Source organism: Orcinus orca, chromosome 9 (assembly GCF_937001465.1).
Source record: "Orcinus orca chromosome 9, mOrcOrc1.1, whole genome shotgun sequence".
Lineage (NCBI taxonomy): Eukaryota > Metazoa > Chordata > Mammalia > Artiodactyla > Delphinidae > Orcinus > Orcinus orca.
The window spans coordinates 37,097,986-37,114,538 of record NC_064567.1 but is presented as its reverse complement, the minus strand read 5'-3'; the positions used below and the strand labels follow the sequence as shown (position 1 = coordinate 37,114,538).

General features: G+C 40.6%; 1 protein-coding gene across 3 annotated transcripts in view; it reads right to left on the bottom strand.

Moving 5' to 3' along the window:
* DOCK4 (dedicator of cytokinesis 4) overlaps positions 1 to 16,553 on the bottom strand; it is a 491,577-nt gene that overhangs the window by 143,394 nt on the left and 331,630 nt on the right. The gene's annotated exons all lie outside the window — the stretch shown is intronic.

Below are 16,553 nucleotides of genomic sequence, written 5' to 3'. Positions count from 1 at the left end.
TTTGGCTTTTAAGTAAAATGCAACAAAAATGTCTAAGAGGAATTACGCACGGATTTTGGACTCAGACCCATTTGGGTTTGAATCCTATCTCTGTTACTTCCCACACAAGTAACTGTATCAAGTTGTTTAACCTCTTGTGATTTCCATTTTCTCTCTCTATAACCTCATAGTGCCGTCATGAGAATTAGATTACATAAGGCCTTTATCATAGAGCCTGAAACATTGGAAGTGCTCAAGAAATCATACTGCAGTGACCATCGCATTTAAAAAAAGTGCTTACATTGTTCCCACATCTCCTCTGAGGCGGATATTAAACAACTCCTTACTTTGAAAACTGGCAATTAAAGGACTCTGTATTTCAGGATAATCTAATAGCTCCACTATGTTGAGAAGTCTCTACAGAAAATGCCAGCCAACAAATGTAAAAGGAATTATAGGTTTTAAAAAATACAGTTTCGTATTCCTAGTGTAATTCTTATTTTAGTCAATGATTGTTGCTAAGTGCTAAAACCAGCAGGAAAACTGTTGATGAGGAAATGAACATTCATATGATGCCACACAGGTTACCTCCTACTGGCCAGACGACAGACAGATGTCTGTCACGACAGATGTCTGTCACGACAGATGCCCGTGGGGGGACTGGGTTGTCAGCCCTCAAACGCAGGGCAATGCAAAGAAACACATCATCATCTGCAATGTGTTCTTACAAAGCTGTGGAACCTGAATCTGTTACACCTACAGGTTCAACTTCTACTTCACAGGAAATACGAGGGACAGAGCAACATGCTGAATGTTAGGGGGAAGCAACCAGACCAAGCCAGAGGCAGCACTTTCTGTAGGATGCTTGGCTTTGTACCTTCAAGTCAAGTTTTGTGAAAAAAAGGATTGTTCTAGACTTAAGAGATAGATAGCCAGATACAATGTAATGGTCCTGGATTTGGACAAACTTGCTGAAAAGGATTTTTTTTTTTGAAATGTATACATTGACTAAGTTCTAGAGGAGATTAAAGAAAAATTAATGATTGGAAAAGTCATTAACTGAAAAAAGGAAATTAAAAAAATATATATAATGAAGCAATCTAGATATCCTTCAGTATACGAACAGATAAACTGTGGTACAACCAGAAAATGGAATACCATTCAGTGCTAAAAAGAAGTGAGCTACGAAGCCATGAAAAGACATGGAGGAACCTTGATGCATATCACTAAGTGAAAGAAGCCAATCTGAAAAGGCTACATACTGTATGATTCCAACTATGGGCAAAACTATGGAGACAGTAAAAAAGATCAGTGGTTGCCAGGGGTTTTGGGAGTAGGAGAAAGGATGAACAGGCAGAGCACAGATTTTTCTAAGGCAGTATGATATTATCATGATGGATACATGTCACTATACATTTGTCCAAACCCACAGAATATACAAAACCAAGAGTGAACCCTACGGTAAACTATGGACTTTGGGTGATGATGATGTGTCAGTGTAGGTTCACCCTTGGTAAAAAATGTACCATTCTGGTGAGTGATGTTGCTAATGGGGGAGGCTCCGTATGTGTGGAGGCAATGGGTGGAAGGGAAATCTCTGTACTTTACTCTCAACTTTACTGTACACTAAAACTGCTCTTTAAAAAAGTCTATTAAAAATATGTATCATTTGGGTAAACGAAGTCCATACAGAAAAACATTCAGAAAGATATACACTATGGGGTGAACAGTTGACATTGTTTGGGTAATGACAGTCTGGTGTTTTTATTTTATTTATCTATATACTGCTTTTATAATGAAGGTGATTTTATATTAAAATTCTGAGAAAAAATATTGTAACAGATACAGAGATGGTATAGCTTAGCTTATTTTGAGTATAAACATAGGAACCTTATTTCTTTAAATATTTTCAAGGCTAGTGTCTTGGGAACAGGTAGGAAATTAAGCACAGAATCCCTCTGGTTTTCTAGACTACTCTGTGTGAGTTACAAAAAAATTTTAATAATAAATCTTTAAGAAAGACCTCTCTAACAAGTTGAGAGAAACAGAATCAGAATATTACACGATGTTCTTCCCAGCACACCTGTCCAGTAACGGGAGGACCAACACACACAATAAACAGCCTCCATAACTCTCTTCTCATGTTATGACTCCAAATGCTTTCTTTTATTACTGCAAGATATTTCATTTAGACAGAAGAATGCATATATAGTTTAAAGAATAATTATAAAGTGAACACTTCAGATGCTTTCCTGAGAAAAAGTGCTTAGGGAAAGTAATGTTCTGGAACTTGGGGTCACCGTCCCCTCTCCTCAATCCTGTTCTTGGTATCAGGGCTTGGAGCACAGCAAGCTATAACGTGAGTCACAGCAACCCATACTGGACCTATTTCCTGCCTGGATCTGGTCTATGGGGTCAGAAACATGCTCTGGTCTGCCATCCCCAGCCTGACTTATGCTCCATTTGTCGAACCATACCTCCTATTGGGACTGAAGTCTCATGCAAACCCAGTCTAGACACTGTCTAGCTATTTCCAGACCTCCTCCCCAGAAGCTGGAGTATGCCCTGGCCTGGTATGCTCCATTTGTTCACAGAAATCCTGCCCCTATAGATAGATCTCTTAGCTCCCTTCCCTCCAGCTAACTAGCTGCCTGCTCTTGAGCACTTCTGGAAGCCCCTTAGAATTCCTGCTTGCTGAGCTCATGTAGTTCAACTGGCAGTCAGGGACCAGTCACTGCTGTGTCGTGTCCATAGCGGGCACCGTGAATAGAAGCCTTGGCTGCCTTCACTGGGGCCAGTCACTGTGGCCAGGTCAGTGTCACCTTTTCTAGTTCACTGCACTTCTCTCCCAGCCTGGGGGACCAAGACCTCAGCATCGGAGTCTCTCTGATTCCGAGATGTGACACCTTGAGAGCTTCTTACAGCTAAACTCTATCACCCTTACTCAATGCAAAACACAGTAACTAATACAAACATTACTCTGGACACAAAAGTTATCTGAAGACCTTGCACCAACAATACTGGTGTGCATATGTGTGTGCTGTGTGTGTTGCTGTTGGTGTGGGGAGCAAGTGGGGGGTGGGTGGGTAGGAATTCTACCCTTAAATTCAGTAAAGAAAAGTACATAATTACCCTTTGGTCTCTGTGAACCCTTTACTATAATATTTACCAGGAGTTCAGAGCTGGTTTTTTTGTCCAGTAAGAGTCAAGGCCATACGCTAGGTATGGGGTTAGAGTTTTAATCTATTTCCAAAGAACTTAAGTGGCCTGCAGAGAAAATCTCATGGCCTATCTTTTCTTGTCCTCTGAGGTTTTCAGCATGCACCCATAACACATCACACAACACTGGAGCTTTTAAAGGCAATCCAAGCAACCACCATTTAGGCTAAGCACTCTGTGTGTATTTTCTTATTCTGATAATAATCCTATGAGGCTGGACATTGTAACCTGGGGAGCTTATGTGATTTCCTCAATATCACAGTATTAGTAACTATCAGAGCCAGGATCTGAACCAAAGTTTGTGCTTACAACTACTATACGACACAGTAGTTATGACAACAATGACTCTTCCAATGACTCTTGTTTTAACCAGGTTTTGAGTTTTGCTATAACAAATTTAAAATGTATCAATTTATAGATAACATACTGAATGGTGGGTATGTCTAAGAAAGACCCCCCCCAAAAGTTCATTTTTCAAAAAAAATGTATGTTTGTGGAAGACACCCTGGGAGAGAGCTTAGAGTGGTCTGTGGATCTGAAATAGTTTCATACATGAAATGGCTATGAGTCCTACAGTGAAATGGCTAGTTGACGTTCTGAAACCACTCAGGGAGCAAAAGGGATCACGTGATCTGGATGCAGTGGGGAAGAGGGGCAGGTAAGAGCAGAGAAGGCATGACATGGGAGACTGGAAACACAACAGGTGAGATAGAGATCGTTCGTTCAGTCACTTGATGAGAGAGAATTTATGGAAGAGAAATGAGGTTGAAGATCAGTGAAGAATAGAAATGGGTTCCAGAAGATGGGCCTGTAAGGCAGGGGCAGTGGTCAGCAAGGGTTTAAGCCAAAAAGGTTGTCCAGACTCTTAAGAGGAAATACACAGCTCACCAGCAGAAGCCAGGGAGTGAGCAAGAGTCAGCAGTGAATCCCTCGATTCTTCTGCCGGGTGGGAGAAGGGTCTGCACTGTGAGAACCACAGCATGGACGGGAGAAAACAAACAGGAATGAGCAATCTCCTTCCAGCTGGAGGGCTAAGAGTTAATGAAATCAAGGAAATGGAGCTGGTAAAGGACAGCATGGCGCTGCCTGTGTTTTAATTGGAAAAACAGTACAAAGGAGTTGTGGCTGGGTGTCTGAAGGCCTGCGAATCTGAGCGATGTAGGCTCGACAGCAAGAAACTGCAGTTTTGCACAAAATTACACTGCATGCAGTTGATAGATGGTTTTGTCACTGCAGTGGAATCCAGTCACACCCCTAAACTACATGGAGGGTTAAATGTGGATCACTTGCATTCCGGGGAACACTTGGAACACAACTGATTTGGTGTTGGCATAGGGACGATTTTTTTCATCAAATCCAGTGCAGGCATGGAACAAGGCAATATGGATATGAGAATAAGGACTGTCCTCCCTGTCCTCTTGCGACAGACACAGACACAGCTGAAGTCTTCCTGGCGTTATGGTAGATGTATGATGACAGAGAGATGAGGGAACGATTCACTGAGCCATTCTTTCTAGGAGAGACAAGGCGACATGACCACAGCCTCTTGAGGCTGCTACTGGATTGTGGGAACAAAACAATGTCATTGTCGTAGGAAAGGACAATTCTCTGTGTTTGCTTTGAAAGGCTGGGATCTGTGCAAGTCATTTTAAAATGGCATGAAGTTAATTTATTACAAATTAGAGAAGAGGGAGAATAAAGCCAGCCCTTTGCTTTACTCGACATGAATCAGATCTGACAGGAGGGATGTGTTCCCTCAGATTCTTACAGAAGAGTTAAAATGCAGGCTATGTGGCAGCAGGAGTAGCCTCTGTCTTCTGTGAGATTATATAGCATGGTCACAGTCTAATTCTTTGTCCAGAATTAAAATCAGTTGGTACAGCATTAAATGTTGCATCACACCCCAGGCTACTTTTTGACCACTGTCCTAGGCACAAGATAGAGATGCAATGGTCAGTCATAGACACTCTTCCAGAAATGTGGTATCTGCAATAATGCAAGCTATGTGATTGAGAGAAATAAATTAAAAATTTCTTCAGAAATACACTGGTACAGAGATTCATAGTATATTAATCAAATTAAGGGGCCTGTAATTTGCAGGAAGTAGAGAATTAAATTAAAAATGATAGCAATTTAGACAATCCAGTTGAAACGATATATTGCCAGTTAATCGAACCAGTTGTGGCAGCAAAATACCTTCTTCTGGGGATACTTTCAATATGATTCGTCATCCTTAATGTCACTACTAAACATTTATTAAAGTCCTACTATTTGACAGTCCTTTAATTCGGTATAAGGAATGTAACAAGGAAATAAACACAGTCCCTGTCTGTGAGGGCATTCCATGCCTGACCTCTGCATTCATCTGTTAATACTGATTACAAAGCTGTGATAAAGATCCCTGGATTCCAGTTCTGCCAGGGAAGGGAGAGGAAACCTTATGGGAAAGAGGCTATCTGACCTCAGTCGCAAAGAGTAAGGCTCGCCGGGCAGGTAAGGGAGAGAAAGGCAGGTTATGTGGAAGAAACGATAGAAAGAAACATAGAAAGACATTGGAGGAAAAACATACATATATAAGACTATGGAGATATGGCAACTCAATGCAATGTGGGATCCTGGATTAGATCCTAGACTAGAAAAATAACATTACTGGAAAAACTTGTGAAATCTAAATAAGTTTTGTGTTAACAGTATTATACCAAGGTTAATTTAGTTTCAATAAATGCGCTATGGTTATGTAAGATGTTAACATAAGGAGAAGTTGGGTGAAGGGTATATGGGAATTTTCTGTACTATTTTTGCAACTCTTCTGTGAGTCTAAAATAACTTAAAAAACAACTGTTTTAAAAAGTACAGGTGTAGTCAGACAGCTATATGTAGTTTAGTGTGGCTAAAGGCCGTGATTCTTTTCAGTAGCAAAAAAGCCTTGGGACTACCGTAAACATCTTAAATAAAAACTCAAGGTGATTCTAACACCTGGTTTAAATTCCCTAGATTAAAGTACTACCAAGGAGGGCTTCCCTGGTGGTGCAGTGGTAGAGAGTCCGCCTGCCAATGCAGGGGACACGGGTTTGTGCCCCGGTCCGGGAAGATCCCACATGCCGCGGAGCCATGGCCACTGAGCCTGCGCATCCGGAGCCTGTGCTCCGCACGGGAGAGGCCACAACAGTGAGAGGCCCGTGTACCGCAAAAAAAAAAAAAGTACTACCAAGGAGGGGAGGTGGCACTGACTGGTCGTGAAACCAAGCATTTAGATATGGGGATGAGTGTGAGAAGTCAAGAAAAACTGCAGGGTTCTGTTCACCGCAGGAGACGATGGAGATGGCATAAAGAACTTAGTTTTGGACAAGCTGAGTTTGAGGCATCTCTGGTGAACTGAACTGAAGGTGTTCAGTAGGCTGGTAAAAGTTCTGGGCTACAAGCCCATAGCTGGCTGTCAGCAGCAGAGATGCGGCAGGTTAATCCACAGAAGTGCATGAGATGGTGTCCAAGGATTAAATCCACGATAGCACCAACATTTAAGATGCAGATAAGATATAAACTAATATATATATAGGATGGATACACAACAAGGTCCTACTGTATAACACAGGGAACTATATTCAATATCCTGTGATAAACCATAATAAAAAAGAACATGAAAAAGAATAACTGCGTGTATAGCTGGGTCACTATGCTGTACAGCAGAAATTAATACAACATTGTGAATCAATTATACTTCAGTAAAATTAAAAAAAAAGATGCAGATAAGAGAGAAGAGTACTCAAAGGAGAAGAAGGATTAAACTAAGGTGAACGCTGGAATATGGGATTTTCAAGAAGGGTAATCAATAGTGTTTCATGCTACAGGGAAGTCAAATAAGGAAAGATTTAGAAAGGGTCCAGTAGTGTTGGCCGCCGCGTTAATGTTAGTGACCTCAAGGGAGAAACTTCATTTGAGCTGCGGGGACAGAAATAGCCTGAGGAACAAATGGGAGAGAGTGGCGGGAAGTAGAGACAGTGAGTGAAGACTGGCCTTTCCTGCAGGTGGCTGAGATGGGAAGGGAAAAGGCAGTGTGGTAGCTATTACAATTTTGTTTGTCTTTAAATTAAAAAATCTGAGACTACTGCCAGAAGAGAGGAAACATAGCTGCAGGAGCAAAAGCAGACATTGAGAGGAGCAAGGTCCCAGGGGACTCGGGAGGGAGGAAGATCCTGAGGGAAGCAGGTGGAAGAATCAGCCTTGGAGGGAAGGAGTCTTGCCCCACCCCCTGAGACAGGAAGCAGGAAGGAAGGGAAGGATGCAGATTAGTTTGCAGATGGCAGAGGAGAGAACACAGGAAGTTAAGGAAGTTCCTGTCTGATGGCTTCTGTTTTCTCTGTTAAGAACACGGGAAGTGGTGAGGTAGGCAGAATGGCACAATCTTGTCGATAGCTCTTGTGGGGACTGAGAGGGGGAGCTGATTAGTTGGCCTGCAGTGTGGATGGTCCTGCTTCTATACCCATCAGGCTGTTGCTAACCTATAGGAACTGTATAATTCCCTCCACTAATTAATGTGTAACCACCTAAGGAGGAGTAGAGGAGGGGGCAATGTTGACAGACTGATCTAGGGCTGGTTTTTACTTCCCATGCAGGTACAGCAGAACTAAAGATTAAGGGATAGTCTGAATAATAAAAAGAAGAAAGTGAAGTCAGGGGGGGTTTATTGGAGCAGAATAAGACTGAAAAATAAGTAGAGTATTAATAGAAAATTGGAAGGCTGAAAGGTTGTGGTCAGGAGATCAAGAATTTATGATTTTTGATTAGAAGTGGCTCTGGATGATCTCATTCATCCGTGCGTGCATCCGTCCGTGCACCCACGCATGCACGCATCCAGTATTTATTTAGCACACATGGGAGGTCCTGCTGGCTGGGGATGAAGGATGGCCAAGAGAGACCACAGTGAAGCAGAACACAAATGAAGGTCGCTGGAGTGGAAGTGACCAAGAAATAAGAGAAGAGGGCACTGGACAGGTCAACCAAAAGGAGGAGACAACTTTGAACTAGGGGCTAGGCTGACTGTAGGAAAGAAAACAGCCACCCACCACCCCATCCTCCCCTCTCCTTTGCTGGCCAGGAATATCGATACAGGTAGAAGGCAGTAACTAGGACAGGTAGAAAGTTGCAGCATTGTATGGAATGAGCCTTATGGAGGGCAGGGAAGCTCTTTACAAGAGGGTGGAAAACCAGTATCTTTAAAGGCACTGGGGCATTTAGAGACGTCCAGACACTAGACACAAGGCTTCAGAAGATGAGCCCTCTCTACTCCAGAGGCCACACAGGAAGCTCTCTCGGCAGGAGAGCCAAGGGTTCAGTTGAGACAGAATGAAAGGGCTTCCTGCACGTCACATTAATAGCCTTCAGTGTTAAGGCCAAGTCCACTTACGAAATTATCTTAGACTTTTTTTTTTTGGCTTTTCTGGGCGGCATGTGGGATCTCAGTTCCCCGGCCAGGGATCAAACCTATGCCCCCTGCAGTGGAAGTGCAGAGTCCTAACCACTGGACCACCAGGGAATTCCCCCATCTTAGCCTTTTTTAGCCTTTTTTTTTTTTTTTCCTGTTCAGCTTCTGTGTTCAGTTTGGCATGCTTTCATGCTAAACTTACCAGGTTATCTACTTTTTAATTTAATTTTGCAGGTGTTTACTATTTAATTTCTCTCACAGTGTGTAATAGAACAAGGGTTATATGACCGATTCTCCTACGCCCAAGCCCACGGTGGACAGATGTGTTTCAGGCTTGTCTAAGATCTACTGATCATGGTTACAGAGGCATCTCTTTCAGAATAGTTGGAGCAGCATGCAGAGTTCTCTGGACAGCAAGATGGGTGACAAACCTATCAGTCTATCTGAATTTTTCAGATTCCTCTCATGTTTTTCATTTTACTTATAAATATAAACATACTCTAGCAAAGGGTAAGTGGAGAGCAACTCAATCTGAGAAATCTACCTCAAAGACGGTAACAAGTGCAGAGGGGCTGTGCTGGACTTCCATGGACTAGGTGAGGAACTGGGATGTAGCATAAGAAAATGAAAAGTTGCAGGGAAAAAATATGAGCCACAAAGTGTTTATGAACAAACTTTTAGGGAGCAAAAGTGAAATAAACAAACACAAAAAAGACTCTTGCAATCTAGGCCATACATTAACTTAATCCCTTTCCAACCAGGAAACATGATCATCCTCTATTTAGCTGACTTCTTATCTGGCCCTTCTCTTGCTCAGAAGCAATAGATCCCACTCTAAGGGATCAGATTCTCTACCGAGCAAAACCCCAGGCTGGCTGAGTTGGGTCACTTGAGCCATAGTGGTGTTAATCAACAGTAATGAATTTGCAAAACTCCAATTTCTTTAAAGGTAGATTGTATTATTATTATTACTTGTTTATGCATACATCCTAGACCTGACAGTATTTTATTTTATTTTATTTTTAATTAATTAATGAATTTATTTATTTTTGGCCGCATTGGGTCTTTGTTGCTGCACAAGGGCTTTCTCTCCTTGCGGCAAGTGGGGGCTACTCTTGGTTGTGGTGCACGGGCTTCTCATTGCAGTGGCTTCTCTTGCTGCGGAGCACAGGCTCTAGAGCGCAGGCTCAGTAGTTGTGGTGCACGGGCTTAGTTGCTCTGTGGCATCTGGGATCTTCCTGGACCAGGGCTCGAACCCGTGTCCCCTGCATTGGTAGGCAGATGCTTAACCACTGCGCCACCAGGGAAGCCCCTGACGGTATTTTAGAACGTACTTCTAAGAACTAAAAATCCTTCACTGGAATAAGTCAGAATGGAGACTTGCGTGCACAGCTATTAACTTTCTATCCTCCTTCTTTGGATTCTCACACTATTCTCCTTAAGAGACTTGACTTCCAGAAAATGAATTATCTTAAGCTCATTATTTCAATGAGCTTAACTTGCTTTTCTTAACTTTAACTTTTCTTAACGTGCTTTCCAGCAGGTAGCTGGCGGGGGGTAGCCAAAAATATCCCTACAAAGTTAAGGAAGACAACAATCCTACCGGAATGCAGCAAAATAACAGAACTTAGTAAGATTAGATACTGTTACTAGCAAGTTAGCAATTCCAAAGACAGGTATTGGGTTTAGCCATCAAACACTTGGATATATTACTGATGTTCTGAGAGCTGAAACGGGACTCTGGAAGCACAAAATCTTTAATGCTGACTAATCAAGTTCTTTCACTTACCTTCCTAAAGCTGTAACATTCAGATTTTTGTAGATTTCAGAGTTTATCTCCATTGAACACTCCTCCAAACTTATTATCAATCATGTAAAGGTGAAAACGACCTTGAAACGGAGCTTTGCCCTTAGAATTCTTTAGCTCTTGCCATAAAGGATGAGTCCAGGTCCTTGCCACACTACTGACTGTTAACTCTGTGAGAACCATTTCCTTAAAACACACTCAGAAGAGGAGTCCAGCCATTGTCACAGAGGGAGACTATCTCAGGCCCAAATTAAGCTATTAAACAGTCTTCAACACAGCAGCTTTTTTTCTTGGCTCACCACAGGATTGAGTCTTTCAAACTAATACCTTACACAAGGAGCAAGTAGATTTTAAATCTAAATAGCCTACTATGAGCCACAGTTATTCTCTGTGTCATATCTACAAGGAGTTAAGGACACTTTATTTAAAAGCATTTTTTTCCGTCTTTCATCAACCTTAGATTTCATAGACAGTATCTGTCAATGAATGACATGGAATATGGTTTATAAAGATCTGAGACAATTAATGTTTCTTCAAAACCTTCCCATTAACAATACTGTCAAGATTTTATGACAGAAGAATGGCCTTCAGTTAGATCAATCTCCATAATTAAATGGTATAAAACAAAGCTAAGTACAACTTTCTGTCTCTTCTCATTTTTACTTTTTCAAAATGAAGATTTTAATGTCTTTAAATGATATGTGCCCACTAATAAAACCTTTAAGAAATGTAAAAATACTTCTGTGTCCAGGAGTCCCACTGGATCCTGCTTGGTTTCAGTAAGGGCTCGGAGCTAGGCATTTTACATGCACTTATTCTCCCAGCAAAACTGAGTGCTAACCCTGACTCTGTTCTGAAGACAGGGAACAGGTTCAGAGAGGTCACTGGGGCTGAAGCCAGGCAGGATTTTGGGGGCACTCAGGATCCTTCTGATGGAGCTCTGCATTTGAAGCCTGGATGCAGGAATTTTCAGAAGAGGATGGTACTGGGCATAACGGCTCTTTGGCTTGACAGACAGACCCCTGAGTCACAAAGGACACTTCGATGTCACCCATGGATTTCCCCATATGCTGCACTGACACATGGCACGGTGTCCTACTTTTCAGAGAGGAGATTGCAGAGGATTCCTCTCTTGCTGCCATTGCTGAGATTTTAGAGGCCACTGCTTTCAAGTAGACTGAAGCTGGGGGCGCCTTCAAGATGGTGAAGGAGTAAGACATGGAGATCACCTTCCTCCCCACAAATACATCAAAACTACATCTACGTGTGGAACAACTCCTACAGAACACCTCTTGAATGCTGGCAGAGGACCTCAGACCTCCCAAAAGATGCCCTCAGGAGACCTACACTCAGAGGCGGCACCAAATTCAAAGCTGAACCCCAGGAGCTGTGTGAACAAAGAAGAGAAAGGGAAATCTCTCCCAGCAGCCTCAGGAGCAGCGGATTAAATCCCCACAGCCAACTTGATGTACCCTGCATCTGTGGAATGCCTGAATAGAGAAGGAATCATCCCAAATTGAGGAGGTGGACTTTGGGAGCAACTGTAGACTTGGAGTTTGCTTTCTGCATCTAATTTGCTCCTGGTTTTATGTTTATCTTAGTTTAGTATTTAGAGCTTATTATCACTGGTAGATTTGTTTACTGATTTGGCTGCTCTCGTCCTTTTTTAATTTTATATATATATATATATATATATATTTTTTTTTTTTTTTTTTCCTTTTTCTCTTTTTGTGAGTGTGTACGTGTATGCTTCTTTCTGTGATTTGTCTCTATAGCACTGCTTTTGCCATTTGTCCTAGGGTTCTGACTGTCCGTTTTTTTTTTATTATAGTTTTTAGCACTTGTTATCATTGGAGGATTTGTTTTTTGGTTTTGCTGCTCTCTTCATTCTTTCTCCTTTTTTTATTACTTTTTTATTTTTAATAATTTTTTTCTATTTTAATAATTTTATTTTATTTATTTATTTATTTATTTCCCTCCCTCCCTCCCTTTTCTTCTGAGCTGTGTGGCTGACAGGGTCTTGGTGCTCTGGCTGGCTGTCAGGCCTCAGCCTCTGAGATGGAAGAGCCAAGCTGAGGACATTGGACCACCAGAGACCTCCTGGCCCCACATTATATCAATTGGTGAGAGCTCTCCCAGAGATCTCTGTCTCAACACTAAGATCCAGTTCCAGTCAACGACCACCAAGCTACAATGCTGCACACCCCATGCCAAACAACTAGCAAGACAGGAACACAAAACCACCCATTAGTAGAGAGGCTGCCTAAAATCATAATAAGTTCAGAGACACCCCCCAAAACACACCACAGGGTGTGGTTCTGCCCACCAAAAACACAAGACCCAGCCTTATCCACCTGAACACAGGCACCACTTCCCTGCACCAAGAAGCCTACACAACTCACTGAACCAACCTTAACCACTGGGAGCAGACACCAAAAACAATGGGAACTCCGAAACTACAGCCTGTGAAACAAAGACCCCAAACACAGTATGTTAAACAAAATGAGAAGACAGAGAAATACACAGCAGATGAAGAAGTAAGGTAAAAACCCACCAGACCAAACAAATGAAGAGGAAATAGGCAGTCTACCTGACAAAGAATTCAGAGTAATGATAGTAAAGATGATACAAATTCTTGGACAGAGAATGGAGAAAATACTAGAAATGTTTAACAAGGATCAAGAAGAACTAAAGGGCAAACAAACAATGATGAAGAACACAATAAATGAAATTAAAATTCTCTAGAAGGAATCAATAGCAGAATAATGGAGGCAGAAGAACGGATAAGTGACCTGGAAGATAAAATAGTGGAAATAACTACTGCAGAGCAGAATAAACAAAAGAGAATGAAAAGAATTGAGGACAATCTCGGAGACCTCTGGCACAACATTAAATGCACCAACATTTGAATTATAGGGGTACCAGAAGAAGTAGAGGAAAAAAAAGGGACTGAGAAAATACTTGAAGAGATTATAGTTGAAAACTTCCCTAATATGGGTAAGGAAATATTCAATCAAGTCCAGGAAGTGCAGAGAGTCCCATATAGGATAAATCCAAGGAGAAACACCCCAAGACACATATTAATCAAACTATCAAAAATTAAATACAAAGAAAAAATATTAAAAGCAGCGAGGGAAAAGCAACAATTAACATACAAGGGAATCCCCAGAAGGTTAACAGCTGATCTTTCAGAGAAAGTCTGCAAGCCTGAAGGGAGTGGCAGGACATATTTAAAGTGATGAAAGGAAAAAACTTACAACCAAGACTACTCTACCCAGTAAGGATCTCATTCAGACTCGATGGAGAAATTAAAACCTTTAGAGATAAGCAAAAGCTAAGAGAATTCAGCACCACCAAAAAAGCTTTACAACAAAAGCTAAAGGAACTTCTCTAGACAGGAAACACAAGAGAAGGAAAAGACTTACAATAACAAACCCAAAACAATTAAGAAAATGGTAATAGGAACATACATATCGATAACTACCCTAAATGTACATGGATTAAATGCTCCAACCAAAAGACAAAGACTGGCTGAATGGATACAAAAACAAGACCCGTACATATGCTGTCTGCAAGAGACCCACTTCAGACCTAGGGACACATACAGACTGAATGTAAGGGGATGGAAAAAGATATTCCATGCAAATGCAAATCAAAAGAAAGCTGGAGTAGCAGGTCTCATATGAGAAAAAATAGATTTTAAAATAAAGACTATTACAAGAGACAAAGAAGAACACTACATAATGACCAAGGGATCAATCCAAGAAGAAGATATAAAAATTGTAAATATTTATGCACCCAATACAGGAGCGTCTCAATACACAAGGCAAATGTTAACAATGATAAAAGGGGAAATCAACAGTAACACAATAATAGTAGGGAACTTTAACACCCCACTTTCACCAATGGACAGATCAACCAAAATGAAAATAAATAAGGAATTACAGCTTTAAATGATACATTAAAAAACATGGACTTAATTGATAGTTATAGGACATTCCATCCAAAACAACAGAATGCACTTTTTTCTCAAGTACTCATGGAACATTCTTGATTTGTGACCCAAGCTATGATCTAGCTTGGGTCACAAATCAAGCCTTGGTAAATTTAAGAAAATTGAAGTCATATCAAGTATCTTTTCTGGCCACAATGCTATGAGACTGGATATCAATTATAGGAAAAGAGCTGTAAAAAATACAAACACATGGTGGCTAAATAATACACTACTAAATAACCAAGAGATCACTGAAGAAATCAAAGAGGAAATCAAAAAATACCTAGAAACAAATGACAATGAAAACACGATGACCCAAAACCTGTGGGATACAGTAAAAGCAGTTCAAAGAGGGCCGTTTATAACAATACAGTCCTACCTCAAGAAACAAGAAACATCTTAAATAAACAACCTAAGCTTACAACTAAAGCAATAGGAGAAAGAACAAAAAAACCCCAAAGTTAGCAGAAGGAAAGAAATCATAAAGATCACATCAGAAATAAATGAAAAAGAAATGAAGGAAACAATAGCATAGATCAATAAAACCAAAAGTTGGTTCTTTGAGAAGATAAACAAAATTGATAAACCCCTAGCCAGACTCATCAAGAAAATAAGGGACAAGACTCAAATCAACAGAATTAGAAAGGAAAAAGGAGAAGTAACAACTGACACCACAGAAATACAAAAGACATGAGAGATTACTACAAGCAACTATATGTCAATAAAATGGACAACCTGGAAGAAATGGACAAATTCTTAGAAAAGCACAACCTTCCGAGACTGAACCAGGAAGAAATGGAAAATATAAACAGACCAATCACAAGCACTGAAATTGAAACTGTGATTAAAAATCTTCCAACAAACAAAAGCCGAGGACCAGATAGCTTCACAGGCGAATTCTATCAAACATTTAGAGAAGAGCTAACACCTACCCTTCTCAAACTCTTCAAAAACATAGCAGAGGTAGGAACACTTCCAAACTCATTCTATGAGGCCATCATCACCCTGATACCAAAACCAGACAAAGATGTCACAAACAAAGAAAACTACCGGCCAATATCACTGATGAGCATAGATGCAAAAATCCTCAACAAAACACTAGCAAACAGAATCCAACAGCACATTAAAAGGATCATACACTATGATCAAGTAGGGTTTATCCCAGGAATGCAAGGATTCTTCAATATATGCAAATCAATCAATGTGATACACCATATTAACAAACTGAAGGAGAAAAACCATATGATCATCTCAATAGATGCAGAAAAAGCTTTTGACAAAATTCAATACCCGTTTATGATAAAAACCCTCCAGAAAGTAGTCATAGAGGGAACTTACCTCCACATAATAAAGGCCATATATGACAAACCCACAGCCAATATCATTCTCAATGGTGAAAAACTGAAACCATTTCCACTAAGATCAGGAACAAGACAAGGTTGCCCTTGCCCACTCTCACCACTATTATTCAACATAGTTTTGGAAGTTTTAACCACAGCAGTCAGAGTAGAAAAAGAGATAAAAGGAATCCAAATCCGAAAGGAAGTAAAACTGTCACTGTTTGCAGATGACATGATACTATACATAGAGAATCCTAAAGATGCTACCAGAAAACTACTAGAGCTAATCAATGAATTTGGTAAAGTAGCAGAATACAAAATAAATGCACAGCAATCTCTTGCACTCCTATACACTAATGATGAAAAATCTGAAAGAGAAATTAAGGAAACACTCTCATTTACCATTGCAACAAAAAGAATAAAATACCTAGGAATAAACCTTCCTAAAGAGACAAAAGACCTCTATGCAGAAAACTATAAGACACTGATGAAAGAAATTAAAGATGATAGAAACAGATGGAGAGATATACCATGTTCTTGGATAAGAAGAATCAACACTGTGAAAATGACTATACTACCCAAAGCAATCTACAGATTCAATGCAATCCCTATCAAACTACCACTGGCATTTTTCACACAACTAGAACAAAAAAATTGCACAATTTGTATGGAAACACAAGACCCCGAATAGCCAACGCAATCTTGAGAAAGAAAAACGGAGCTGGAGGAATCAGGCTCTCTGACTTCAGACTATACTATAAAGCTACAGTAAATAAGACAGTATGGTACCAG